The sequence below is a fragment of the Heloderma suspectum genome, chromosome 1, assembly GCF_057233095.1.
Source record: "Heloderma suspectum isolate Gila_16-S chromosome 1, 16-S_ref, whole genome shotgun sequence".
NCBI classification, from domain to species: Eukaryota; Metazoa; Chordata; class Lepidosauria; order Squamata; family Helodermatidae; genus Heloderma; species Heloderma suspectum.
The window spans coordinates 370,153,921-370,176,693 of record NC_139458.1 but is presented as its reverse complement, the minus strand read 5'-3'; the positions used below and the strand labels follow the sequence as shown (position 1 = coordinate 370,176,693).

At 44.6% G+C, this 22,773-nt stretch overlaps 1 protein-coding gene and 1 pseudogene across 3 annotated transcripts in view; both read left to right on the top strand.

The window, feature by feature from the left end:
• The first annotated feature begins 3,985 nt into the window (after positions 1-3,985).
• Positions 3,986-4,657, top strand: LOC146359840 (uncharacterized; annotated as a pseudogene).
• Positions 4,658-19,394: 14,737 nt separating this feature from the next.
• GREM2 (gremlin 2, DAN family BMP antagonist) overlaps positions 19,395-22,773 on the top strand; it is a 50,821-nt gene continuing 47,442 nt past the window's right edge. The window contains exon 1 of one of the 3 annotated variants that reach the window (XM_084832279.1): positions 19,395-19,447. The gene's annotated coding sequence lies outside the window, so the exon portion shown is untranslated. The other 2 variants (XM_084832270.1, XM_084832288.1) reach the window with 2 other exon arrangements.

Sequence of the window (22,773 nt, the reverse complement as noted above, 5' to 3'; positions counted from 1 at the left end):
GTTGTTTGCGCTTATTTGGGACCATCAACACTGCTCTGGCCAGTTCAAAGAGCATCTCACCAACCAGCCATTGTGTAACAGCAGGGTGACTAATGCCATGGCAGTGGAGACGCAGTATCACCCAGCAAGGAGTCCAGATGTCTTCTGAGAGGAGTCATCGCTCCCATGAGCATATATTGCTTGTCATGCTGTTTATGGCCCATCACTATACTATTTCCATACCCAGATGTGACCCTCAGGCTGAGCATTTGGCCCTTTTGCTCACAATCCAGCCAAAGTTAAAGCACATGCAAGCCCCAATGATTTCAAGAAGAGAGTTCAAATCACAATGAGACTTAAGGGTGCTTAACATTAATGAGAGTGTACCCTTAATATTTAATTAAACTAGTCATCTGAAGTGCATCATCTCTGGTATTGTTTCACCGTTTTTTTTTTCTTTGCTGTACACATTAAAGCACTACCACATGGACCCCATATTTAAAAAAAAAACATCACAGGAGTCTTGCCACATTATATTACTGTAGAGTTACGGTAAACAATGTGCTGTTTATAATTCGTTATGCTTTGCCTATTCTCCCTGGCTAGTTTTACCCTCTTGTTTTGCCTATCTCATTTTCTTGCATTTTCCTTGCTACATCTTCCTAATCTGCAAAAGCTTAGCATAGTGGGAACATTATGAAAGTAGTGTTTGGAGGGGACGATGATGGGAATACTAAGTACTAGCTAGAGATTAACAGAATATCTGATTAAACATGTTTTGTGCAGTGTGGAGAAGTGAACAGATATTATGAAGTGGAAAGTGGCATGCTACTGATCAGTTGCATTCTTGATTCAATAAGGCTGCAATCTATCTGTGCTTACCTAAGAGTAAACCCCACTGAACACAGTGAGAATTACTTCTGCCTTGTTGTGGCGAAGGGGCTTGCATAACTCAGTGAAGCCATAAGCTATGCCGTGCAGGGCCAACCAAGACAGACAGGTCATGGCAGAGAGTTCTGACAAAATGTGGTCCATTGGAGAAGGAAATGGCAACCCACTCCAGTATTCTTGCCAAGAAAACCCCATGGAAAAAGACCCTGATGCTGGGAAAGACTGAAGGCAAAAGGAGAAGGGGACAGCAGAGGATGAGATGGCTAGATAGCATCACTGATGCAATGAATATGGACTTGAGCACGCTCCGGGAGAGAGCACAGGACAGGAAGGCCTGGCGTGCTATGGTCCATGGGGTCACGAAGAGTCGGACACGACTGAACAACAACACATAGACAGGATTGTGCAATTAATCTAGAAGAGCTGAGGAACCGCCTATTTCTCAGGTCTTCTCTATGGAGTCTCTAGCTGGTTCCTTTACCTGAGCAACTGTCTTAGTAGCATAGGGACTAGGGTTTGAAACCATAGGGCTGGATCCAGACTTAGTCATTCTTAGAACAGTCCCATAGAAAACAATGGGACTTAAGTTAGTCATGACTAATTCAAGTCCAATTGATTTCAATGGGTCTACTCCACGTATGACTGAATCTGGATCCAACCAATAGTAACCAATGTGAAAAGGAAGGCACAATCTCTCTGGTGAGATGTTTGTAGGTGATAGCCAGGGTTCTAGAGGATGAACTTGCTTACTCTGAAATAGCCCAGTGAACTCACTGTTTCAACCTCTCTGGCTTTGAAGAATGAAATACTGATGTTGTTTATATTAACATCTGCCCTTAGCAAATTTTATGACAGAAGTATTCTGTTCTTTAGTGACTTTCTTCCTTGTAAGTAGTGACTCTGCTAGAGATCAGCCAAAATACAGATCCAAAATTCTTCATAGCTTGGATCACGGAAGGAATTTGGTTCTCTTATGTCTAATCCTAATATTCCTCGAACACAAAGTAAATAATATGTTTAATGACAATTAGTCCATGTCCTTTGGAACAGCTGAGCACTGATGTCAGTAATATGTGTTTGTATTATTCTTTCATATGGATCAGCACTAAGCCAACGTGCCTGACAGATAGTTTTAAAGCTTAACATGCTTTTGGACATCCTACCTTTGCGGTAAAACATAAAGCCATCTGTTGGCACTAAAAGTTCCATAATATTTTTTTCTTTTCTTTTCCTACAGTAGCTCCCATGACGTGTGTCTTGCTAAAGTACATATTGAGCCACTTCATGGCTATTATGGCTGGCAAAAACAATTCCCACTAATGTGGTTGTGGTTCTATTGAAGTCAAGGGCTGCACTACATAAGCATGTGGGCTGCACTACGGAAGTTAGTATGAACCCTCCTGAGAAGAAGACAAGCTTTCACGAGGTTCTTCAGATGTTTTTGGTAAGGCTCTGCAAATATTGTGAAAGCATTAAAGCACAATGGGTTGGATCCAGTCAACCACAAATGCAGTGGGAATACCCATTGATGTCATCCTCCATCATCCTCCAAAATTGGCTATGCTGGCTAGGGCTGATGGGAGTTGCAGGCCAAAATGTTTGGAGGGCCACTAGCATATTAACTATAGCATATCTCATACCTGTGTTTGCAGAAGCTCTTGAGCACACTCTACCACAAAGGGAAGAACATCTTTGGATGTATAGTTCAATCCTAAGCATGTTTACTCAGAATAAAGTCCTACTGAACTGGATGGGGCTTACTCATTAGTACAGTGTACACTACAAGGCCCCAGGGCTGCTGGCCGCTCCCAGTTACCTTAGATATGGCCCTCTGCCTCTGTCACTCACTTTTTGCAGCAGCTGCTGAGTGTGCTCAGCAGGGACTCTCTAGCCTTGTCCTGTTGTTTGCTTTAGGGCTGGGCTGGCTCTTGTGATCTGGGCTACTCTTCAGGAGTGAGGAGTCAGGAGACCTGCCACTCCTTAGCTGTAAGGAGCCTGGGGGCAGGGAGGTGAAGAAGAGAACCAGGAGCAACCAGCCAATTAGCTGTGGTGGAGAAGGGGTCCAAGAACCAAAGAGCAACATGATTGGCTAGCTGCAGTGGTATACTGTGCAGGCACTGGAGGTGAAAGGGAAATGGAATGTACAGGCAAGAGAGCAACATAGAATCATAGAATAGTAGGGGTGGAAGGAGCCTATATGACCATCGGGTCCAGTGCCCGGCTCAATGCAGGAATCCAAGTCAAAGCATCTGACAGGTAGCTGTCTAGCTTCATCTTGAATGCCTCCAGTGTGGGAGAGCCGCTACCTCCCTAAGGTAATTGGTTCCATTGTCGTATTGCTCTAACAGTCAGGAAGTTTTTCCTGATGTTCAGCCGGAATCTGGCTTCCTGGAACTTGAGCCCATTATTCTGTGTCCTGCATTCTGGGATGATCGAGAAGAGATGCTGGCCTTCCTCTTTGTGACCACCTTTCAAGTACTTGAAGAACGCTGTCATCTCTCCCCTCAGTCTTCTCTTCTCAATTTATTTATTTATTTATTTCATTTCTATACCGCCCAATAGCCGATGCTCTCTGGGCGGTTCACAAAAATTAAAACCAAACAACACACAATAAAACAATTTAAAATATATAGAACATTAAAACCACAATATAACAATACAACCACAATAAAACCTAGCAGCAGTACAGGAGTTTAAAATACAGATTTAAAACAGCAAAGATAAAAATTTAGAAAGCTAAAATGCTAAAATGCCTGGGAAAATAAAAAGGTCTTCACCTGGCGCCGAAAGGAGTACAATGTAGGCGCCAGGCGAACCTCACTAGGGAGCTCATTCCAGAGCCAGGGTGCCACAACAGAAAAAGCCCTCCTCCTAGTAGCCACCCGCCTCACTTCCTTTGGCAGGGTCTCACGGAGAAGGACCGCTGATGATTCTCAAGGCTAAACATGCCCAGTTCTTTCAGTCTCTTGTAGGGCTTTGTTTCTAGCCCCCTGATCATCTTCATTGCCCTCCTCTGAACCTTTTCCAGATTGTGGAGAAAAAAAGATGGAGATTTTGCAACACTGAGTAGAGCTAGAGCACCTGAATCATCCAAATCATGTGAAACCTGAATCAGATGTGCCGGAGAACGTCCACCACAATCAATGAAGCATGGGTGGCTGCTGCAGCTGTTGCTATGCCTAAACACCTGAAGGTGAACTTGTGTTTAACATGCCACTGGACCTGTCCACACACATAAGCTGTGTGCACCTCGATCATGCTTGAGCTGGACAATTGGGCTAATACCCATTTCTGCAGAAGTTTCCGCACATCATGGAAAACATTTGACATACACCATCGCTGGCTATATTGGTCCAGTAATCCAGAGGCAAAACACAGTAATGTGCTGAGCTATGCCAGTAAAACAACGGTTAGCATTGACCCTGTACAAACTGGCATTCAACCTGGGCTACCTCCCATTCAGGACCACCTTTGGAATTGGGCAATCAACAGCTATATCTGACGGACATCATAAAGTTGGGGGTGAGAAAAAAAATCCAAGACTTCTGTGAGCTTGGATTTCCTTGTGCAGGGGGTGTATGCATTCATCCCATATAAGAGTCCTCACTCCGTCGGGTGGAGGACCAGAATTCTATACCTGTAAGTATTTTTACAGCATGGTTACAGGCAGTGGAAGATGCCAAGGGCAGGTTCATGGATATATTTGATGCTGTTTCCCGAAGAAGCTATGACACATTGGAATTCACCTGTGGCAGGTAAGCTAGCCAGAGGCACATTAGAATCATAGAATAGTAGGGTTGGAAGGGGCCTACAAGGCCATCGAGTCCAACCCCCTGCTCAATGCAGGAATCCAAGTCAGAGCATCCCTGACAAATGGCTGTCCAGCCTCGTCTTAAAGGCCTCCAGTGTGGGAGAGCCCACCACCTCCCCAGGTAATTGGTTCCATTGCCGTATTGCTCTGACACTCAGGAAGTTTTTCTTGATGTTCAGCCGGAATCTGGCTTCCTGTAACTTGAGCCCATTATTCCGTGTCCTGCACTCTGGGATGATCAAGAAGAGATCCTGGCCTTCTTCTCTGTGACAACCTTTCAAGTACTTGAAGAGTGCTATCATATCTCCCCTCAGTCTTCTCTTCTCAAGGCTAAACATGCCCAGTTCTTTCAGTCTCTCTTCATAGGGCTTTGTTTCCAGTCCCCTGATCATCTTTGTTGCCCTCCTTTGAACCCTCTCCAGCTTGTCTGCATCCTTCTTAAAGTGTGGTGCCCAGAACTGGACACAGTACTCCAGATGAGGCCTAACCAGTGCTGAGTAGAGGGGAACTAGTACTTCCCGGGATTTGGAAGCGATGCTTCTATTAATGCAGCCCAAAATAGCATTTGCCTTTTTTGCAGCCACATCACATTGTTGGCTCATATTCAGCTTGTGATCGACGACAATTCCAAGATCCTTCTTGCTCGTAGTGTGGTTGAGCCATGTATCCCCCATCTTGTAACTGTGCATTTGGTTTCTTTTTCCTAGGTGCAGAACTTGGCATTTGTCCCTATTAAATGCCATTCTGTTGTTTTCTGCCCAGCACTCCAGTCTATCCAGATCACTTTGAATTTTGTTTCTGTCTTCCAAAGTATTAGCTATCCCTCCCAATTTTGTGTCATCTGCAAATTTGATCAGCATTCCCTGCACCTCCTCCTCCAAGTCATTAATAAAAATGTTGAAGAGCACTGGGCCCAGGACTGAGCCCTGCGGTACCCCACTCGTTACCTCTCCCCAGCTTGAGAAGGTCCCATTGATAAGCACTCTTTGAGTCCGATTCTGTAGCCAACTGTGGATCCACCGGATCGTTGTTTCATCTAGCCCACTTCGAGCAAGTTTGCTCATCAGGATATCATGGGGCACTTTGTCGAAAGCTTTGCTGAAGTCGAGATATATGATGTCTACAGCATTCCCACGGTCTACAAGGGAGGTGACTTGATCAAAAAATGAGATCAGATTTGTCTGGCAGGACTTGTTTTTGACAAACCCATGTTGGCTTCGAGTAATCACGGCATTGTTGTCAAGGTGCTTCCAGATGGATTGCTTTATGATCTGCTCCAGAATTTTCCCAGGGATTGATGTCAGACTGACTGGTCTGTAGTTCCCAGGTTCCTCCTTTTTACCCTTTTTGAAGATAGGGACAACGTTAGCCCTCCTCCAGTCATCTGGCACTTCCCCGGTCCTCCATGATTTCTCAAAGAGAATAGACAGCGGTTCTGAAAGTTCTTCTGCCAGTTCCTTTATTACTCTAGGATGCAGTTCATCTGGCCCTGGAGATTTGAACTCATTCAAAGTAATGAGGTGTTCCTTGACCATATGCCTGTCGATCTCAAGCTGCAATCCTGCCCCTTCAGCCTGTACTTCGCCTTTGCCAGGGGGGTCATAGACCCTCTTTTGGGAGAAGACTGAGCCAAAGTAGGAATTGAGCACCTCTGCATTTTCTTTGTCATCTGTTATCATTTTGCCATCCTTATTTAATAGCTGAACAACCATTTCTTTCCTCTGCCTTTTACTATGCACATAGCTGAAGAAAGCCTTTTTGTTGTTTTTAGCATCCCTCGCTAACCTCACCTCGTTCTCCGCTTTAGCCTTCCTGACGCCATCCCTGCAATTCTGTGCTACCTGCCTGTACTCTTCCTTTGTTACTTGGCCTTCTTTCCACTTCTTATATGTGTCCTTTTTTGTTTTCAGGTCATCCCTAAGCTTTTTGTGAAGCCACATTGGCTTCTTCTGTTGTCTTCCACCTTTTCTTCTTGTTGGAATTGTTTGTGATTGTGCCTTGAGAATTTCCTTTTTTAAAAGTTCCCACCCATCTTGGACTCCTTTTCTCGCTAGCATTGTTTGCCATGGGACCTTACTGATCATTGTTCTGAGTTTATTAAAATCAGCTTTCCTAAAATCCAGGGTACGCGTTTGAGTACACTCGGCTTTTGCTTCCCTTAGAACCAAGAACTCAAGTACAACATGGTCGCTTTCCCCCAGAGTTCCTGTAACTGCTACTTTATCCACTAAGTCATCTCTGTTGGTTAGGATCAAGTCAAGGATAGCCGATCCTCTAGTTCCTTCCTCTACTTTCTGTAGGAGGAAGTTATCCGCCACACAAGTCAGGAATTTCCTGGAGGGGCCATGTTTTGCAGAATTTGTCTCCCAACAAATATCGGGGAAATTGAAGTCCCCCATTACTACTACATCATGCTTCCTTAAAACATTGGCTATTTGCTTTTCAAAAGTTTCATCCTTGGCTTCTCCTTGATTGGGTGGCCGGTAGTAGACTCCGACCACCAGGTTCCTTTTATTCTTTGCTCCATTTATTTCAACCCAGATGCTCTCGATGGGGCTACCAAGCTCCTCCTCCTGTATTTCTGTGCAGAGATATGTATTTTTCACATACAGTGCAACCCCGCCTCCCTTTCTGTTCCTCCTGTTCTTTTTGAACAAGTTATATCCTTCAACTGCTGTATTCCAGTCATGAGAGTCATCCCACCAAGTCTCAGTTATACCTATCAAGTCATAATTTCCCTCCTGTATTAAGAGTTCAAGTTCGTTCTGTTTGTTTCCCATACTCTGGGCATTAGTATATAGACATCGGTATATATTAGTATATAGACATTAGTATATAGACATTAGTATATAGACATTCTTCACCAGTTCCCCTGTAACAGGTAACAGGTTTCATGTTGATCCTCTCATCCTGGGCCACCAGACTTTCGTGCTTCAACCTTGGCTCATGGCACCATACCATACTCCAAAAGCGCACAGAGAAAAAAACACCCTTCATCTATTACCAAAGCAGGGCGAGGCTACCAGTGGAGAGATTGTTTGGGTGGCTGAAGTCATGGTCTGTAAACACTTCTGGATGTTGAGGATGTTATCATTGCATGCTGCATTCTTCAGAACATCTGTGAAAGAATGGGTGATGCCATCACAATTGATCCCCAGCTCTAGCAGCCTGCCCCACACCCTCTGAATCACTGCTTAGAAACAGGGTCACTCCATAAGGCACAGGCCATATGCGCAGCTATTGCTGACTTCATCTGGGACCATTATCCACATGTTCTCCATGGCGATATACTGTGTGTTACCCTGCATGGCTGTTAGGTGTGTCCCCCACCTCCAAAAACAAAAGTAGCACTTACTTGCCTGCCCCTCCCTCTCTGTCCCTCTCTCCACACACACACACACACACACCCTGAGCAACTTTTAATAAACGGTCTTTTGTAATCCATGCCAGTTGTATTTTTTGTCTAACATAAATGTGGGGAGCCTGCAAGTGCTTTGGAACAGTAAAAGGAATCAGACAGATTGGGGCAGGGGGGAGGCGTAGGTTGACAACAGCTGTGAGTGGAGTTGGGAGCGGTAACTATTCCAGTGCCAGCTGAAGGGTGACAGAAAACATTGCAGCTTCAATGCCTACCGCTAACCAGAACTTCACCACTCTCCAAGGGGTGGGGGGAAAGTTTGGAAGACTGGGAAGTGACAGAGTGGTGGGCACTTGGATGTGCCAAAGGGAGGTGGATGGAAAAGAGAAGGGTGCACCAGTAAACTTGCATGACGTTGTTTCAGAGTTGCATGACATTGTTTCACTATGTGGGTCACTGTCATGATGCACATATTTACAGACATGTGTTCATTACATTTGCACTTTTCAGTTTTAGGGGTACTTAAAACATGTGATGTGACCACCTAAAATGTCTTTTATGGAATGACCCTTCTGTGAGATATAGACATTCTATCATATAAGAGCTATTTTATACATTGTACTTTTAGGTGTACACTTTGTGTATTTTAAGTGTATACTAAAAATGTAAAGTGTGAATGCAATGAAGATATGTCTGCAAACATGTGCATCACGGAAATACCACAGCACTCTCACTGGGGAGTCATGATTTGCTCCATTCTCTGTTGAGTATCTGCTTGGCAGCAAAGCCCAATTTGTTTCTCTGTGACATGGCCTGCACTATAAGCTAACCCCAGGCTTATAGCTAGTTGTCCCCCAGGCTTTTGGGGCATGGTTTTCTTCCCCAGGCGGCCAGGCCAGCTCAAAGAAATCAGTTTTGCTGGACTGTCAAGAGTGTTGCTGTTGTTTTAATTAGCTTGAAAAAGAAATCTCTGGGACAAAATGTTAAACTGTTCATCTGCATGCCTAAGCAATACAACCGTTGGAACACATTCTGAGAGTATGTATATACAAAATAAAGAATACCCCAAATATTAAATTGGTCTTAATATTTCGCATAACCTCACTCCAACATAGCTGAAGAAGGTTACGTTAGTTACAATTTACATTGAAAATTATTAGTTGGAAGGTTTACTTCTAGAGAAGATTGTTTCTCAGTGGTTCTACGTGCACACCTTGAAAAGCCAAACTACATGTTATATGAAAACTCTGTGAATGGATCTCCCAACATTTCACTTTAAGGCAGCGGCAGGTGGTTCTGAATTTGACTGGACCTCCAACAGCGGAGAGGAGGAGTTCAACCCTTTCACACACACTGTTTTCCTGACAAAAAACCACCTCCCCATGGGGCTAACAGCAGCTTCGGAGAGCATTATTGAGACTGGCAAAACGGAATGGGAAAAAGGTTAAATTCCCTCTTAACCAACACCACCACTGATCTGATCAGATTTGGAGGACCACTCCCCATGACTGTTTTAAAGTAAACATGAAAAATTTCAGGAGATCCAGTCATGGAAAGTAGTTGTTTGGCTTGTCAAGTTGTTAGACTGAATTTCTCCTTACATCATTACTCCCATATTTACTAGAACAATTAACATATTTTTCCCATGTTGGACAGCAAGGCACTTTTCAATTATTGTTTTGCAGTCTCTGAAATTTAATTTAACACCTTCCTAACTAGTCAGAATGACAAATTAAACATGAATACTTCATTTACTAACAAGGAAAAAAACACTCCAACCCCCCTCTCCCAAACAAACTCTGTTTTTGTACTCTGCCCCCAAATAAGCCAGACAATAGAACAAATAAAATTATTTGCAAAGTCAAGTGACTTTAAAATACCCATGTTCCTAATAGGATTACAATAACCTGAGGAAGGTCATTATTCTTATAAAGGAAAAGATTAAATATTCAGTAAAGCAGACTTAAATTAAACAGACATATTGAAAGCCATTAAAATGGACAGGCAGGCAAACCAAATGTGGGAAAAAAGGAAACCAGGCTAAATGAGGAAGAAATTGACATTATACCAGTTGCAAAGGTGTGAGGGGGTGGGGAGTTACCTGGGAAGAAACTCTTTACCTATGTGATAGACTAATTATAGCTAACATACTTATAAAACTCCCCTTCATGGATCACTGCCTTGTTGTGGTGAAGGGGCTTGCGTAACTCAGTGAAGACGTAAGCTATGCCATGCAGGGCCACCCAAGATGGACAGGTCATGGCAGAGAGTTCTGACAAAATGTGGTCCACTGGAGAAAGAAATGGCAACCCACTCCAGTATTCCTGCCAAGAAAACCCCATGGAACGTATCACAAGGCTAAAAGAGATGATGCCGGAAGATGAGCCCCTCAGGTCGGAAGGTGTCCAATATATTACTGGGGAAGAGCAGAGGGAATTTCCAAGTAGCACCAGAAAGAGTGAAGCGGCTGGGCCAAAGCCGAAAGGACACTCAGCTGTGGATGTGTCTGGTGGTGAAAAGAAAATCCGATGCTGTAAAGAACAATATTATTTAGGAACCTGGAATGTAAGGTCAATGAATCAAGGTAAGCTGGAGGTGGTCAAACAGGAGATGGCAAGATTGAATATCAACATCTTGGGAATTAGTGAACTAAAATGGACAAGCATGGGTGAATAATTCAGGTGACCATCATATCTACTACTGTGGGCAAGAATCCCTTAGAAGAAATGGAGTAGCACTCATAGTCAACAAAAGGGTGGGAAAAGCAGTACTGGGGTACAATCTCAAAAAGGATAGAATGATCTCAGTACGATTCCAAGGCAAACCATTCAACATCACAGTAATTAAAGTCTATGCCCCAACCACTGAGGCCCAAGAAGCTGAGGTTGATCGGTTCTATGAAGACCTACAACACCTTCTAGAATTAACACCAAAAAATATGACCTTTTCATCATAAGGGATTGGAATGCTAAAGTAGGAAGTTAAGAAATCACCGGGATAACAGGCAAGCATGGCCTTGGTGTACAAAATGAAGCAGGACAAAGGCTAATAGAGTTTTGCCAAGAGAACACGCTGATCATAGCAAACACTCTTTTCCAGCAGCACAAGAGGCGACTCAACGCATGGACATCACCAGATGGTCAATATCGAAATCAGATTTCCAGTTTTTGTGAACCGCCCAGAGAGCTTCGGCTATTGGGCGGTATAGAAATAAATAAATATAATATATATATATATATATATATATATATATATATATATATATATAGATTGATTATGTCCTTTGCAGCCAAAGATGGAGAAGCTCCATACAGTCAGTCAAAACAAGACCTGGAGCTGACTGTGGCTCAGATCATGAGCTTCTTATCGCAAAATTTCGGCTTAAATTGAAGAACGTAGGGAAAATCACTAAACTATTCAGGTATGACCTAAATCATATCCCTTCTGAATATACAGTGGAGGTGAGGAATAGATTTAAGGGATTAGACCTGATAGACAGATTGCCTGAGGAACTATGGACGGAGGTCCATAGCATTGTTCAGGAGGCGGCAACTCAATCCACTCCAAAGAAAAAGAAATGCAAGAAAGCCAAGTGGCTGTCTGATGAGGCTTTACAAGTAGCTGAGGAAAGAAGGGAAGCGAAAAGCAAGGAGAAAGGGGAAGCTATACCCAACTGAATGCAGATTTCCAGAGAATAGCAAGGAGAGATGAGAAGGCCTTCTTAAATGAACAATGCAAAGAAATCGAGGAAAGCAACAGAATGGGAAAGACTAGAGATCTCTTCAAGAAAATTGGAGATCTCAAGGGAACGTTTTGTGCAAAGACGGGCATGATAAAGGACAAAGAAGGCAGGGACCTAACAGAAGCAGATGAGATTAAGAAGAGGTGGCAAGAATACACAGAAGTACAGGAAAGATCTGAATGTCCCTGATAGCCATGATAGTCACTGAACTTGAGCCGGACATCCTAGAGAGTTAAGTCAAGTGGGCCTTAGGAAGCATTACTAACAACAAAGCTAGCGGAAATGACAGTCTTCCAGCTGAGCTATTTACAATCCTAAAAGATGATGCTGTTAAAGTGCTGCACTCAATATGCCAACACATTTGGAACACTCAACAGTGGCCACAAAACTGGATAAGGTCAGTTTACATTCCAATTCCAAAGAAAGGCAACGCCAAAGAGTGCTCAAACTACCGTACAATTGCGCTCATTTCACATGCCAGCAAGGTTATGCTCAAAATCCTACAAGCTAGGCTTCAACAGTATGTGAACCAAGAACTACCGGAAGTACAAGCTGGGTTTTGAAGAGGCAGAGGAACTAGAGATCAAATCGCCAACATTCGCTGGATCATGGAGAAAGCAAGCGAATTCCAGAAAAACATCTATTTCTGCTTTATTGACTACGCTAAAGCCTTTGATTGTGTGGATCACAAAAAACTGTGGCAAATTCTTAAAGAGATGGGAGTACCAGACCACCTTACCTGTCTCCTGAGAAACCTGTACGAGGGTCCAGAAGCAACAGTAAGAACCGCACATGGAACAACCGAGTGGTTCAAAATTGGGAAAGGAGTACGATAAGGCTGTATATTGTCGCCCTGCTTATTTAACTTATATGCAGAGTACATCATGAGAAACACCAGGTTGGATGAATCACAGGTCAGAATTAAGATTTTCGGGAGAATTATCAACAACCTCAGATACACAGACAATACCACTCTAATGGCAGAAAGCGAGGAGGATCTAAACAGCCTCTTGTTGAGGGTGAAAGTGGAGAGTGCAAAAGCTGGTTTGAAACTCAACATTAAAAAAACTAAGATCATGGCATCTGGCCCCATCACTTCCTGGCATATAGAAGGGGAAGAAATGGAAGCAGTGACAGATTTTATTTTCTTGGGCTCCAAGATCACCGCAGACGGTGACTGTAGCCATGAAATTAAAAGACGCTTGCTCCTTGGAAGGAAAGCTAGGGCAAACCTAGACAGCGTAGTAATAAGCAGAGACATCACCTTGCTGACAAAGGTTCATCTAATCAAAGCTATGGTTTTCCCAGTAGTAACGTATGGCTGTGAGAGCTGGACTATAAGGAAGGCTGAGCGCCGAAGAATTGATGCGTTCTAACTGTGGTGCTGGAGAAGACTCTTACGAGTCCCCTGGACTGCAAGGAGGTCCAATCAGTCAGTCCTAAAGGAAATCAACCCTGAGTGCTCATTGGAAGGACAGATCCTGAAGCTGAAGCTCAAATATTTTGGCCACCTAATGCGAAGAGAAAACTCTCTGGAAAAGACCCTGATGCTGGGAAAAATTGAAGGCACAAGGAGAAGGGGACGGCAGAGGTTGAGATGGCTAGATAGCATCACTGATGCAATGAATATGGACTTCAGCACGCTCCGGGAAAGAGCGGAGGACAGGAAGGCTTGGTGTGCTATGGTCCATGGGGTCACGAAGAGTCGGACACGACTGAACGACTGAACAACAACAACAACACAGATAGAGGCAATTTACAGTTCAAGGCTGTGATTCTGTAGCCACATACCTGGGGAAAAGGCCAATTAAACTCAGCGGGGCTTATTTTTTTGAGTAGACATATGGAGGATTGCACTGAAGGATAAGGGTATAGAGCACCTTTCCCTAACCTGGTGCCTTCCAGATGCGCCGAACTACAACTCCTGTATCCTCCCCCGCCAGCATGGCCATTGGCTGGTCTAGAGCACATCTGAGGTCAAGGAAGGCAAAAAAGAAAAGTGAACATGGGGAGTTGAGAGAAGTCTGAAGACGAGCAAGGTGTGTGGCACAGCCACAAGTAAGCAAAGGTAAAAGGAAGGAAGCATCACCAATGGAATGAATATGGACTTAAGCATGCTCCGGGAGAGAGCAGAGGACAGGAAGGCCTGGCGTGCTATGGTCCATGGGGTCACGAAGAGTCGGACACGACTGAACGACTGAACAACAGCACCTTATAAAACTAGTCAATGTGATTCAATAAACTGTAATCCAAGTATTTCAAATTAAAATGATTGTGGACTAAGTTGTTAAGATTGTTTTAACTAATCCAATGGTGAAATGCCAGCCTTAAATGACTTCCGTAAATATTTCTCACTAGTTTGTTTCAAATTCCATTGTCTTGTGTATATAGGAGAGGTATCTTAGGGTTATATTCAGTGCTACACTAGCGGAAAATTACAAGTGTTGGTGTTGTTCTGCTAGCAATTGCACAAGTAGTACAAAACTGATTGCACAACTAGTGCAAGTGACACCTAGCATAGCCTACCCACATTTAACCCGAACCAGGGGTTAGCTCCAGGATCTGCCTTCTGTGGATGGAAGGGCTCACAGAATTTGAGCTCACAGAATTTTTGGGAATCCCCCTCCAACCCCACATTTTCAGGGTGCTGGAGGGGCTGACTTGGGGAGGAGGGGGCAGGGACGTCTACTTCCACCAACCTATTGCATGCACCTAAATCTGGATCCAACCCCAGATGTTTTGGACTACAACTCCCAGCATTCATGTGACCCAGAATTTCCATGTTGGCTGGGGCTAATGGGAGTTGAAGTTCCAAACATCTGGAGGGCACCAGGTAGGGAAGGCTGACCTAGCCTAATGAAGTTGTAATGAGATGTGCAAGGCCTTGTACAAGGCGTTGCAGAATCCAAGTACTGAATCTGACACTTGCACAGAAGACCTAGAGGAATTACACCATTGGATACAACCCTTAGGCTAGGAAGAGATGATGTTTTTTAAGAAGGTGGTATGACAGAGGCATCATTTCTCACACAATGAATAAACTCATATTTTTTTCTCCCACTGTGGCTATTGGCTTTGGTAAAATGAGTGTTGCAGGTTTTTGAAGCACTGGAAAAATCTGTGAAATCTGCTTACCAGAACAACAGTGAGGTAAATGTGCACACCATGAGCGGTTACACCTCTGTCATATGACCTTAAAATACTCTGATAACTGCTCCTGGATCTGAATGGATCTGACCACAGCGGCCCATGCAGCTGATAACCTTAAGGCCGTTCAGACAAAAACAACAACTCCTCATGTTCACTGAAGCGGCAGGGGGAACAGGACTGTGGCCCAGACACTGATATACCCACTTGTCCATGACTCTCAGGCCGCCATGCATATAGGGTTAATTTATTATTTATTTAATAGAGTTACATACCATTGAACATATCTTAAAATATCTCTAAGTGGTTCACAAAGTACATTATAAAAAAGGTGTCCCCAACCAGTCGTGTCCGACTCTAGGGTGCGGTGCTCATCCCCGTTTCTAAGCCGAAGAGCCAGCGCTGTCCGAAGATGCTTCCGTGGTCATGTGGCTGGCATGACTGAACACCGAGGTGCACGGAACGCTGTTACCTTTCCCGCCGAGGTGGTACCTATTTATCTACTTGCAATTTCTTGCTTTCGAACTGCTAGGTTGGCAGGAGCTGGGACTGAAGACGGGAGCTCACTTCATCACGCAGCACTCGGGTCTCGAACTGCTGACCTGCCGACCTTCCAGTCTGCAGTTCAGCGTCTTAACTAGGGTTGGCGGAGAATTTCTCCCCGAAACTTCGGGGGGCCGAGCGCCAACGTGTTCGGCCCCCTGAACAAGTTTCGGGGAGAAATCCTCCGAACCCCCCCCCGCCCATTGCAATAAAAGAAAAAAAAAAAAACGCCCCCTGATAGGCTACGTGACGATTCACGTAGCCTATCACGGCTAGATTTGCAAAGTCAGCTGTGATAGGCTACGTCAATCGTCACGTAGCCTATCACGGGTGACTTAAAAAAAAAAAAGTGTGTACAGATAATGGTGGCCCCCATAGGGAGCCGCCATTCCCATTCCTTATTTGGTCGCTGTAGTCTACGTAAAGATTTACGTAGACTACGGCGAAAATAAGGGCAACGCTTTTTTTTTACGTACGCGTACGCGCTTTTTTTTTTTTTCGTCATGTAGCCTATCAGGGGGCGTTTTTTTTTTTTTTTAACTTTCGAGTTCGCGGCCGGGCGAGGCGGGAAGCCTCCCCCCCCGGCCTGAACTTCGCAGGGGGACCAGCGAAGCGCCTCCCCCCCACCACGAACATCCTTCGAGGACAGGTAAGGGACTTTCGTCCACCCCTAGTCTTAACCACTAAGCCACTGCGGCCCTAACATTATAATATACTTCAAATACAATTAAGATACATAAGAATTACTAAAACATTAATATAAAACATTAATAAAAACATTAAAATATATTAAAACACTGGGTAGCACACTCACTCCGGGAAGGCCTGGGTAAACAAATGGGCTTTAACTGGCACCTAAAGTTGGTGCCTCCCGAAAGAGAAAAGGCCCTATGCATGTTCAGCTGTACACACACAGCGCTGTTCCTTACACTCAGGATCCCTTCTCCTTAACACTGAATGTGCGGCCACCAGGTGCACTGACATTTGGGGGGCACTCCCCTCTTGCATCTGGTATCCATATGCAGCAGTTACCAAAACAACCCAATATTTTCATTTGAATAGGTTGTACTGTGGGTATCCACAGCACATCTCTGCACACCTAATTCAGAATTAGTAAAAATTTGTAGAACTCCCTTGAAAAATGCCACTAACTGGTTCTTGTTGCTACCCTTGGAATTCCTCAGACATTTTGCTGAGCAGAAAACCTCCACATTAGTCTTAAAAGTTTGCTTCAGGTAAATTTGGTGCCAAGGCAAATCTGTGAATTAGAAGTGTTATTCAACTAGTAAAATCTACTTTATTTAAATATGACTTGGAAAGTTAATCCGGAGTCTGGGAGATGCAGTACAGTACTGGTTACATATTGCATAGCCTCCTGATTTTGTATCAAGATCTATCTGTGCAGGGTCATATTTATCTATTATTGATCATCTTGAATTAAGGATAGCTCTGGGTTGAGGTTTAATCAGATGATATCACTTATTTAAAGAGGCTGATGGAAGAAAATACACGTTGGTAGAATATCATTTGAGGGAATGAAGGAGAAAACCCCAGCTACTATATATGGAAGTATGTTACTAGATGCAGGACTGCTGGCAAAGTGGATTACTCCATTACCATCAGACCCTGTTTGCACCTTCCCCAGAGCAGGTAGGTCTGCCATCATTTTGTATAAACCTTCCTTGTTTTGATACCAAGCCTCCATCTCTCCCCCCGCTCCCCCAGCCTGCCATCAGCCCCTTTGTTTATATTAGTCTGCTATGAATGATGCTTCCAGCAGTGAAGGAAACACTAGTCAAATTAGGACCCTGGTGAGCCATAACAGGCTTCCACACAAAGAAACCGACTCAGGGTGCAAACCTGTGCATGCGTAGGCAAAAAAGCACAGTTGGGGCATGCTGGGGGATGCAGGCCTTTTTTCTGTTTAAACATGGATAGGATTGCACCTTTAGATTACCAGAGGGCCACACTGGAGAACGCAGATAATCTCATAAAACCAGAAAAGTTGAAAATGTTTCTACATACTTTGGGGCTCCCCAGGTACACAGAACTATATGTTTGTACCTGTAAAGAAAGAAAGAAAAAAAGCCCAATGGGGAATGAGTATGTTCAATGGTATCCAGGAGCCACAAAATGTTTAGAATCAGTCAGAAAAACAAAATGGCTGGTGATGATTTGGAATGTTGGAGCCTGTTAACACAGGAGTGTTGAACCTCAGGCCTGGGGCCACATCTGGTCCTCTGGGGTTTCTCCATATGATCATGCCCCTTCCCCACATCACCAGAGGGTTCTTGCCACCAACCATCAATCATGTAGTAGTTTCCTGGCTTTTGCATGGGCTTTCCCCCCATTCTAAAAGCTTGAAATGCTTAGTTAATGGCAGGCCCAGAACAAGGTCTCCTGCCACTGCTTTAGTTGACTCAGGAAGCAGGGCCGGCCCTATCATTAGGCAGAGTGAAGCAGTCGCCTCAGGTGGCTGATGCTGGGAGATGGCAGAAAGGCATCAGAGGAGAGGCCTGTGTGCCATGTGAACTGCTTTGCGCCTCCTAAGTTAGCCTACTGCCTTCTGGTACAGTGAAGGATACTGTCTTATCATCAGCATTAAGACAGAATCAGTGCCAGTCCAGCCAGCTTTTGTACATGGAATGGGAGGGGGCGGCTCTTGTCCTTTGCCTCAGGCAGCAAAGTTTCTTGGGCTACCTGTCGGGAAGCAGCCAGCACATTTTTTTCCATGGCAGCTGAGAGGGGGTGGGGAAGGGATCCGATACAGGAGTCCCCTTTCCGAGGTCATAGCTGTGTCTATGGCCTTGGAGGGGGGGCTCTGAAAAATCCTATGGTCTCCCAGGATGCTCTCCCAGGACGATAGGATTTCTCTCTTAAACTAAAATATGCTGGTATTTTGCCCCTCTTTTGCCTTCAGCCTCACCACCTTTGCCTTTGAGCTTGCCGACCACTGGGATGTGGCCCCTGAGAGCTTCTCCTAAATGGAATTTGGCCCTTGGACTGAAAGAGGTTCTGCACCCCAGCTCTAACAGCACAGGATCCTGGAAGAAGCTGTCACTAGCTGACTGGAACCCTGAACATAGCGTGTGTGGACCTTCCGTTGCATATATATCATCAGAAGCAAGGGATGGCATTTTCTAGTGTCATTTTTAAAAAGGTGTACGGGAATAACTTGAAAAGCCTTCTTGTGGGTATAAAATTGTATATCCACCGAGGTTTATCGCTGCAGTTTTGGTGCTCCCAGGAATTTGGGGTCCTTGAACAAGATGCTCCATTCAACTTCACATGTATTAATGTGACAAAACAAAACCCCAAGAGATCTTCAAAATACAGAATAAAACCTACTGCAAAAAAGACAAAATTCTAAAAACTGTATTGCCCACCCCACGCAAGGCTTCAATTCAGTTTATACCTTATATAAAACATGCAATTTTTCTTGATTCCTCTTTCATCTTTTTAACCTCCAAGTAGCTATCATTTGGGACCCTTAAAGTCCATGCCTTTTCTCCTTAAGGCTGCAGACCTATTTGGGAATAAGATTTTTTAAAGGAACAGTGCTTCCAAGGGGCTGCCGCCGACCTGCCGCTAGCGCTCCCAATCAAAAGCCATTGCCTTCATCTGTTCCGTCTTTCCCTCCGTAATGGGTGTAACACGGGAGGGTTACGACTGGAAGATGCTGTCGTCTGGACCCCCCCCCCCGTTAAATTCCGTGAATGGGGCAGGGCGGCTGCACGATACAAGCTTCATCTGGAAGCACCCTAAAGCTTAGCCAGAAGGCGATTCATTTGAAACAAGGGCGCCCCACTCCCCGCCAGAAAGCTTGCCCTAGCGCTTGGCTCGAAACACCACCGCCTGATCTTTATGCGATTATATATTATATCGGGCCCGGGGCTTCCCAGGTTGCAAAGGCCCAGAATCCAGAGACAAGAGAAGCGGCGAGCGCCCGGACGGACGGACAGCGGCTGCGACGTTGGTAAAGCGAGAGGAGAAACGGGCCCTGAGTAGCAGGCGGGAGTGGGGCGCGCGGGGGGGGGGCGGCTTGAGGGGGCGGCGAGCGTGATTCGTTTGGCGATCAGAGCCAATGGAAATATCCCCACGCGGTGACTGAGAGGAGTCGGAGCGCAGCTTCTCCCTCGGCAGGTCCCCCTCCCTCCCCCCGGCCGGGCAAGGCAAGGCAGCCCCAGCAGCTCTCTGCAAAGCAAGACGCGCGCAGCTCTCCTGCCGCGGAGCTCGTCTGGGCAACTGGGCATCGCGGCGGCAGGCAGCCCTGGCCAAGCACGCTCGCTAAAGCCCCTGCGCTGGAATAGCGCGGCCCCGGCAGAGCAGAAGGCCAGACGGCAGGCGCCCCTCGCCTCGGCGACTGACAGGTAGGTAAGGCAGGCAGCCCTTGCCTAGCTGATTCCTGTGGCGCGGCGCTTTCAGAAACGCACGCGAACGCGGTGCCTTTTGTCTCGTTGCAAGGGGGCTTGTCGAGAAGAGCGGGCGTGAACCAGTTCGGTTAATCTTAGGAGTTTTCCACTAACAAATAAAACAAGCGTGCGTGCGTGCGGGGAGAGAGGACGCCAAATTCTTCCTCGGCCCTTTTCACCTTGCGTGGAAGCCTGTCACGTGCAGCAAAACGCCAGTTTATTTCTGATAACTCAACACCCTCTTCGGAAAATGTAACATCCTATCGCCGCCCCCCCCCCCCCCCGCCCGGCCGCCCTTCTTTGAAGCTCATCTACCGCGTGAACTGAGCCTTAATCTTTAGCTTCCTATCGTCACCATCGTGGTTTGTTTGTTTGTTTGTTTTTAATGCAAAATCAAAGTCTTGCTTTCTCCCAGGCTCGTGCGGTTGCATTGCTCATTCAAATGGACAGTTCATTGGAGACATATAACTCAGAGTGACCGCAGTTTTACACCTGGGGGGGGGTCTGGAACAATGCGTTGGTCTCGGCTAACTGCATGAGACAAGAACATTCCCTTGTGGCTTTTAATGCGGGGGCGGTTATTGGGTGTGTGTGTGTGTGTGTGTGAACACTTGCTAAAGCTCTTACTCCGCTACGTATCTTTCTTTACTTTGGACTGATGATGGTTTATAAACCACGATTTTAAAACCTGATGAAAGAACAGCTCCAACTACACGTGGTGCAATTTTTAACCGTGTATTTTGGAAACAGAACATGATTTTATTTATTTTGAAAAGGAGTATAAGGGCAGTAGTCTCTTTCTCAGGGGGCTTTTCCTTTTTAAATTGGATGAAATATTTTCACGTTCAAATAAAACTTTGACAAAGCTGGTGCCACAGATCTTCCAAAAATTGCAGAGGTGCTTTTATTTTTAGCACAGGGTTGTGCAAGTGGTTATATAACTTTGTCAGGGGATTTTTAAAGGCAAAAATAATAGCTCATAAGCTAGACTTCCCTTTATTTTCAAGAGGGCAAAGTTCTGAAAAGAAAAGAATGGAAATGTTGAAAAGCACTTAAAAGCCTCTTGATTACTGTAAAATGAACCTGAGTTCCAGCCAGTTCACATCACTGTAGAAAATGGTTTTTGATGTAAATCTACAGGAATCCAAACAATGCCTGCTGAATAAAATAGCAACAGGTGCATGATTCACTTCCTGTGCCTTAATTAGCACTTTGCATATCAGACCACATCAGCGCTACTGCATACTAATTCACTATGAAATCTAACATCAGTTCAGGTTCTTGACTTCCCACCAGCATAAACACAATGCAGGCACTGTGTTTCTTGCTGGATTTATTTTCTTTTTAACGGTTGAATAAAGTTAGGAAACAAATTATTGTCTGAAATCATTGTTCTGGTATGCAGTGCACACACTGAAATCAGGCAGGTCTAATACCCTTTACATTTTGCATGTATATTTGCCAACCTTTCCTCTTCTGTTATCTGCCCATCCATTATAAAGCTGGGGGTAGAAGAAAAAGATAATCACTTTGCAATGAAGTGCGATTAAGAAATGCCCAAACCAATTCATAGATCAGTTTAGCTTGTATATTTGAAATCTGAATGATTTACACCTGATCCTAAGCACATTCCTGCATTTTGCATGAGAACTGTGACCAAGTGAGGCTGCACTTGGCATTGTCCTCTTAGATTTAGAGATTATGTCCATATGATTAGATTATGTCCAAGTAAAAAGGTTTAAAACTGACTGTGAGTGCATTTATGATCATAGTATAAGATCCACAGATTTTTTTTACATATGGACCCTGACCCTAAAACCCAGGTACTTGGAATAAAATGCTATTGAAATTAAAGGAAATTATTTTCAAGCAAGTGGTCCCAATCCAGACAATGTTAGTTGCTTTCAAGGCTGCAATCCTATCCATACGTACCTGGGAGTAACTACCATTGAACTAGGTAGGGCTTGCTTCAGAATAGAGATGTATAGAATTGCACTGTAAGGCCTATTGATATCAATAGCACAAGTTGATGAAGGCTAAATTAAGAAGCTAGCTTGGCTGAATATATTTTACCCTCTCCAAATGCTTTCAATGAGACAAGAGTCTTGTCTGTTTCCAACAGTGGCTAGAATTTTGATAAAATGGGTTATTTTAAGCAAACAATTTGATATTTGTATCTGACTGATAAAACATTTCTGGTTTAATGTTCTGTGTTCAGGAATACACCTTTAAAAGCAATTATGTCAGTGCCTCCACATGGAAACATTAGACTGAGACTGGCTATCCACAAAATGTATCCATGACCAAGATCTTATTTATTTAGTTTTTTAATTGCTATGTTTATATCTCACTTTTCTTCCAAAGAGCTCAAGGTGGCATACGTGATCCTCCTCCTCTCCTTTTTGTCCTCACAACAACCCTGTGAGGCAGGTTAGGCTGAGAGTCACTGATGGGCCCAAAGTTAAGCTTCAACTTTGATGGGCCCAGCGAGCTTCAATGCTGAGGGGGGACTAGAACCCGGATCTCCCGAGTCCCAGTCCAACACTCTAACCAATATACTACATTGGCTCTTCAAGAAATCAAGTCTGCAGAATTAATCTGATGGGCTGATCCAGTGGGGCTGATCTTATGTTCTTATGATACATCAGTAGTGTATCAAGGTCCCCATGCAATATTTCTGTGTGAAAACTCAAGTAATTGCATTTAAGTAACAGTCTATCCATGATATTGAAACATTGCATTGCAAACAGCAGTATGCCTCTTCTTGAAGGAGGCAACTCCTCTTTGGCTTAATTCAACCCATGTTAGGAAAAACAAGAAAGGTCTTGTGGCACCTTAAAGCCTAACAAATTTATTGGGTTGGATCCAGAATCTGCCTCCTGCAGACGGA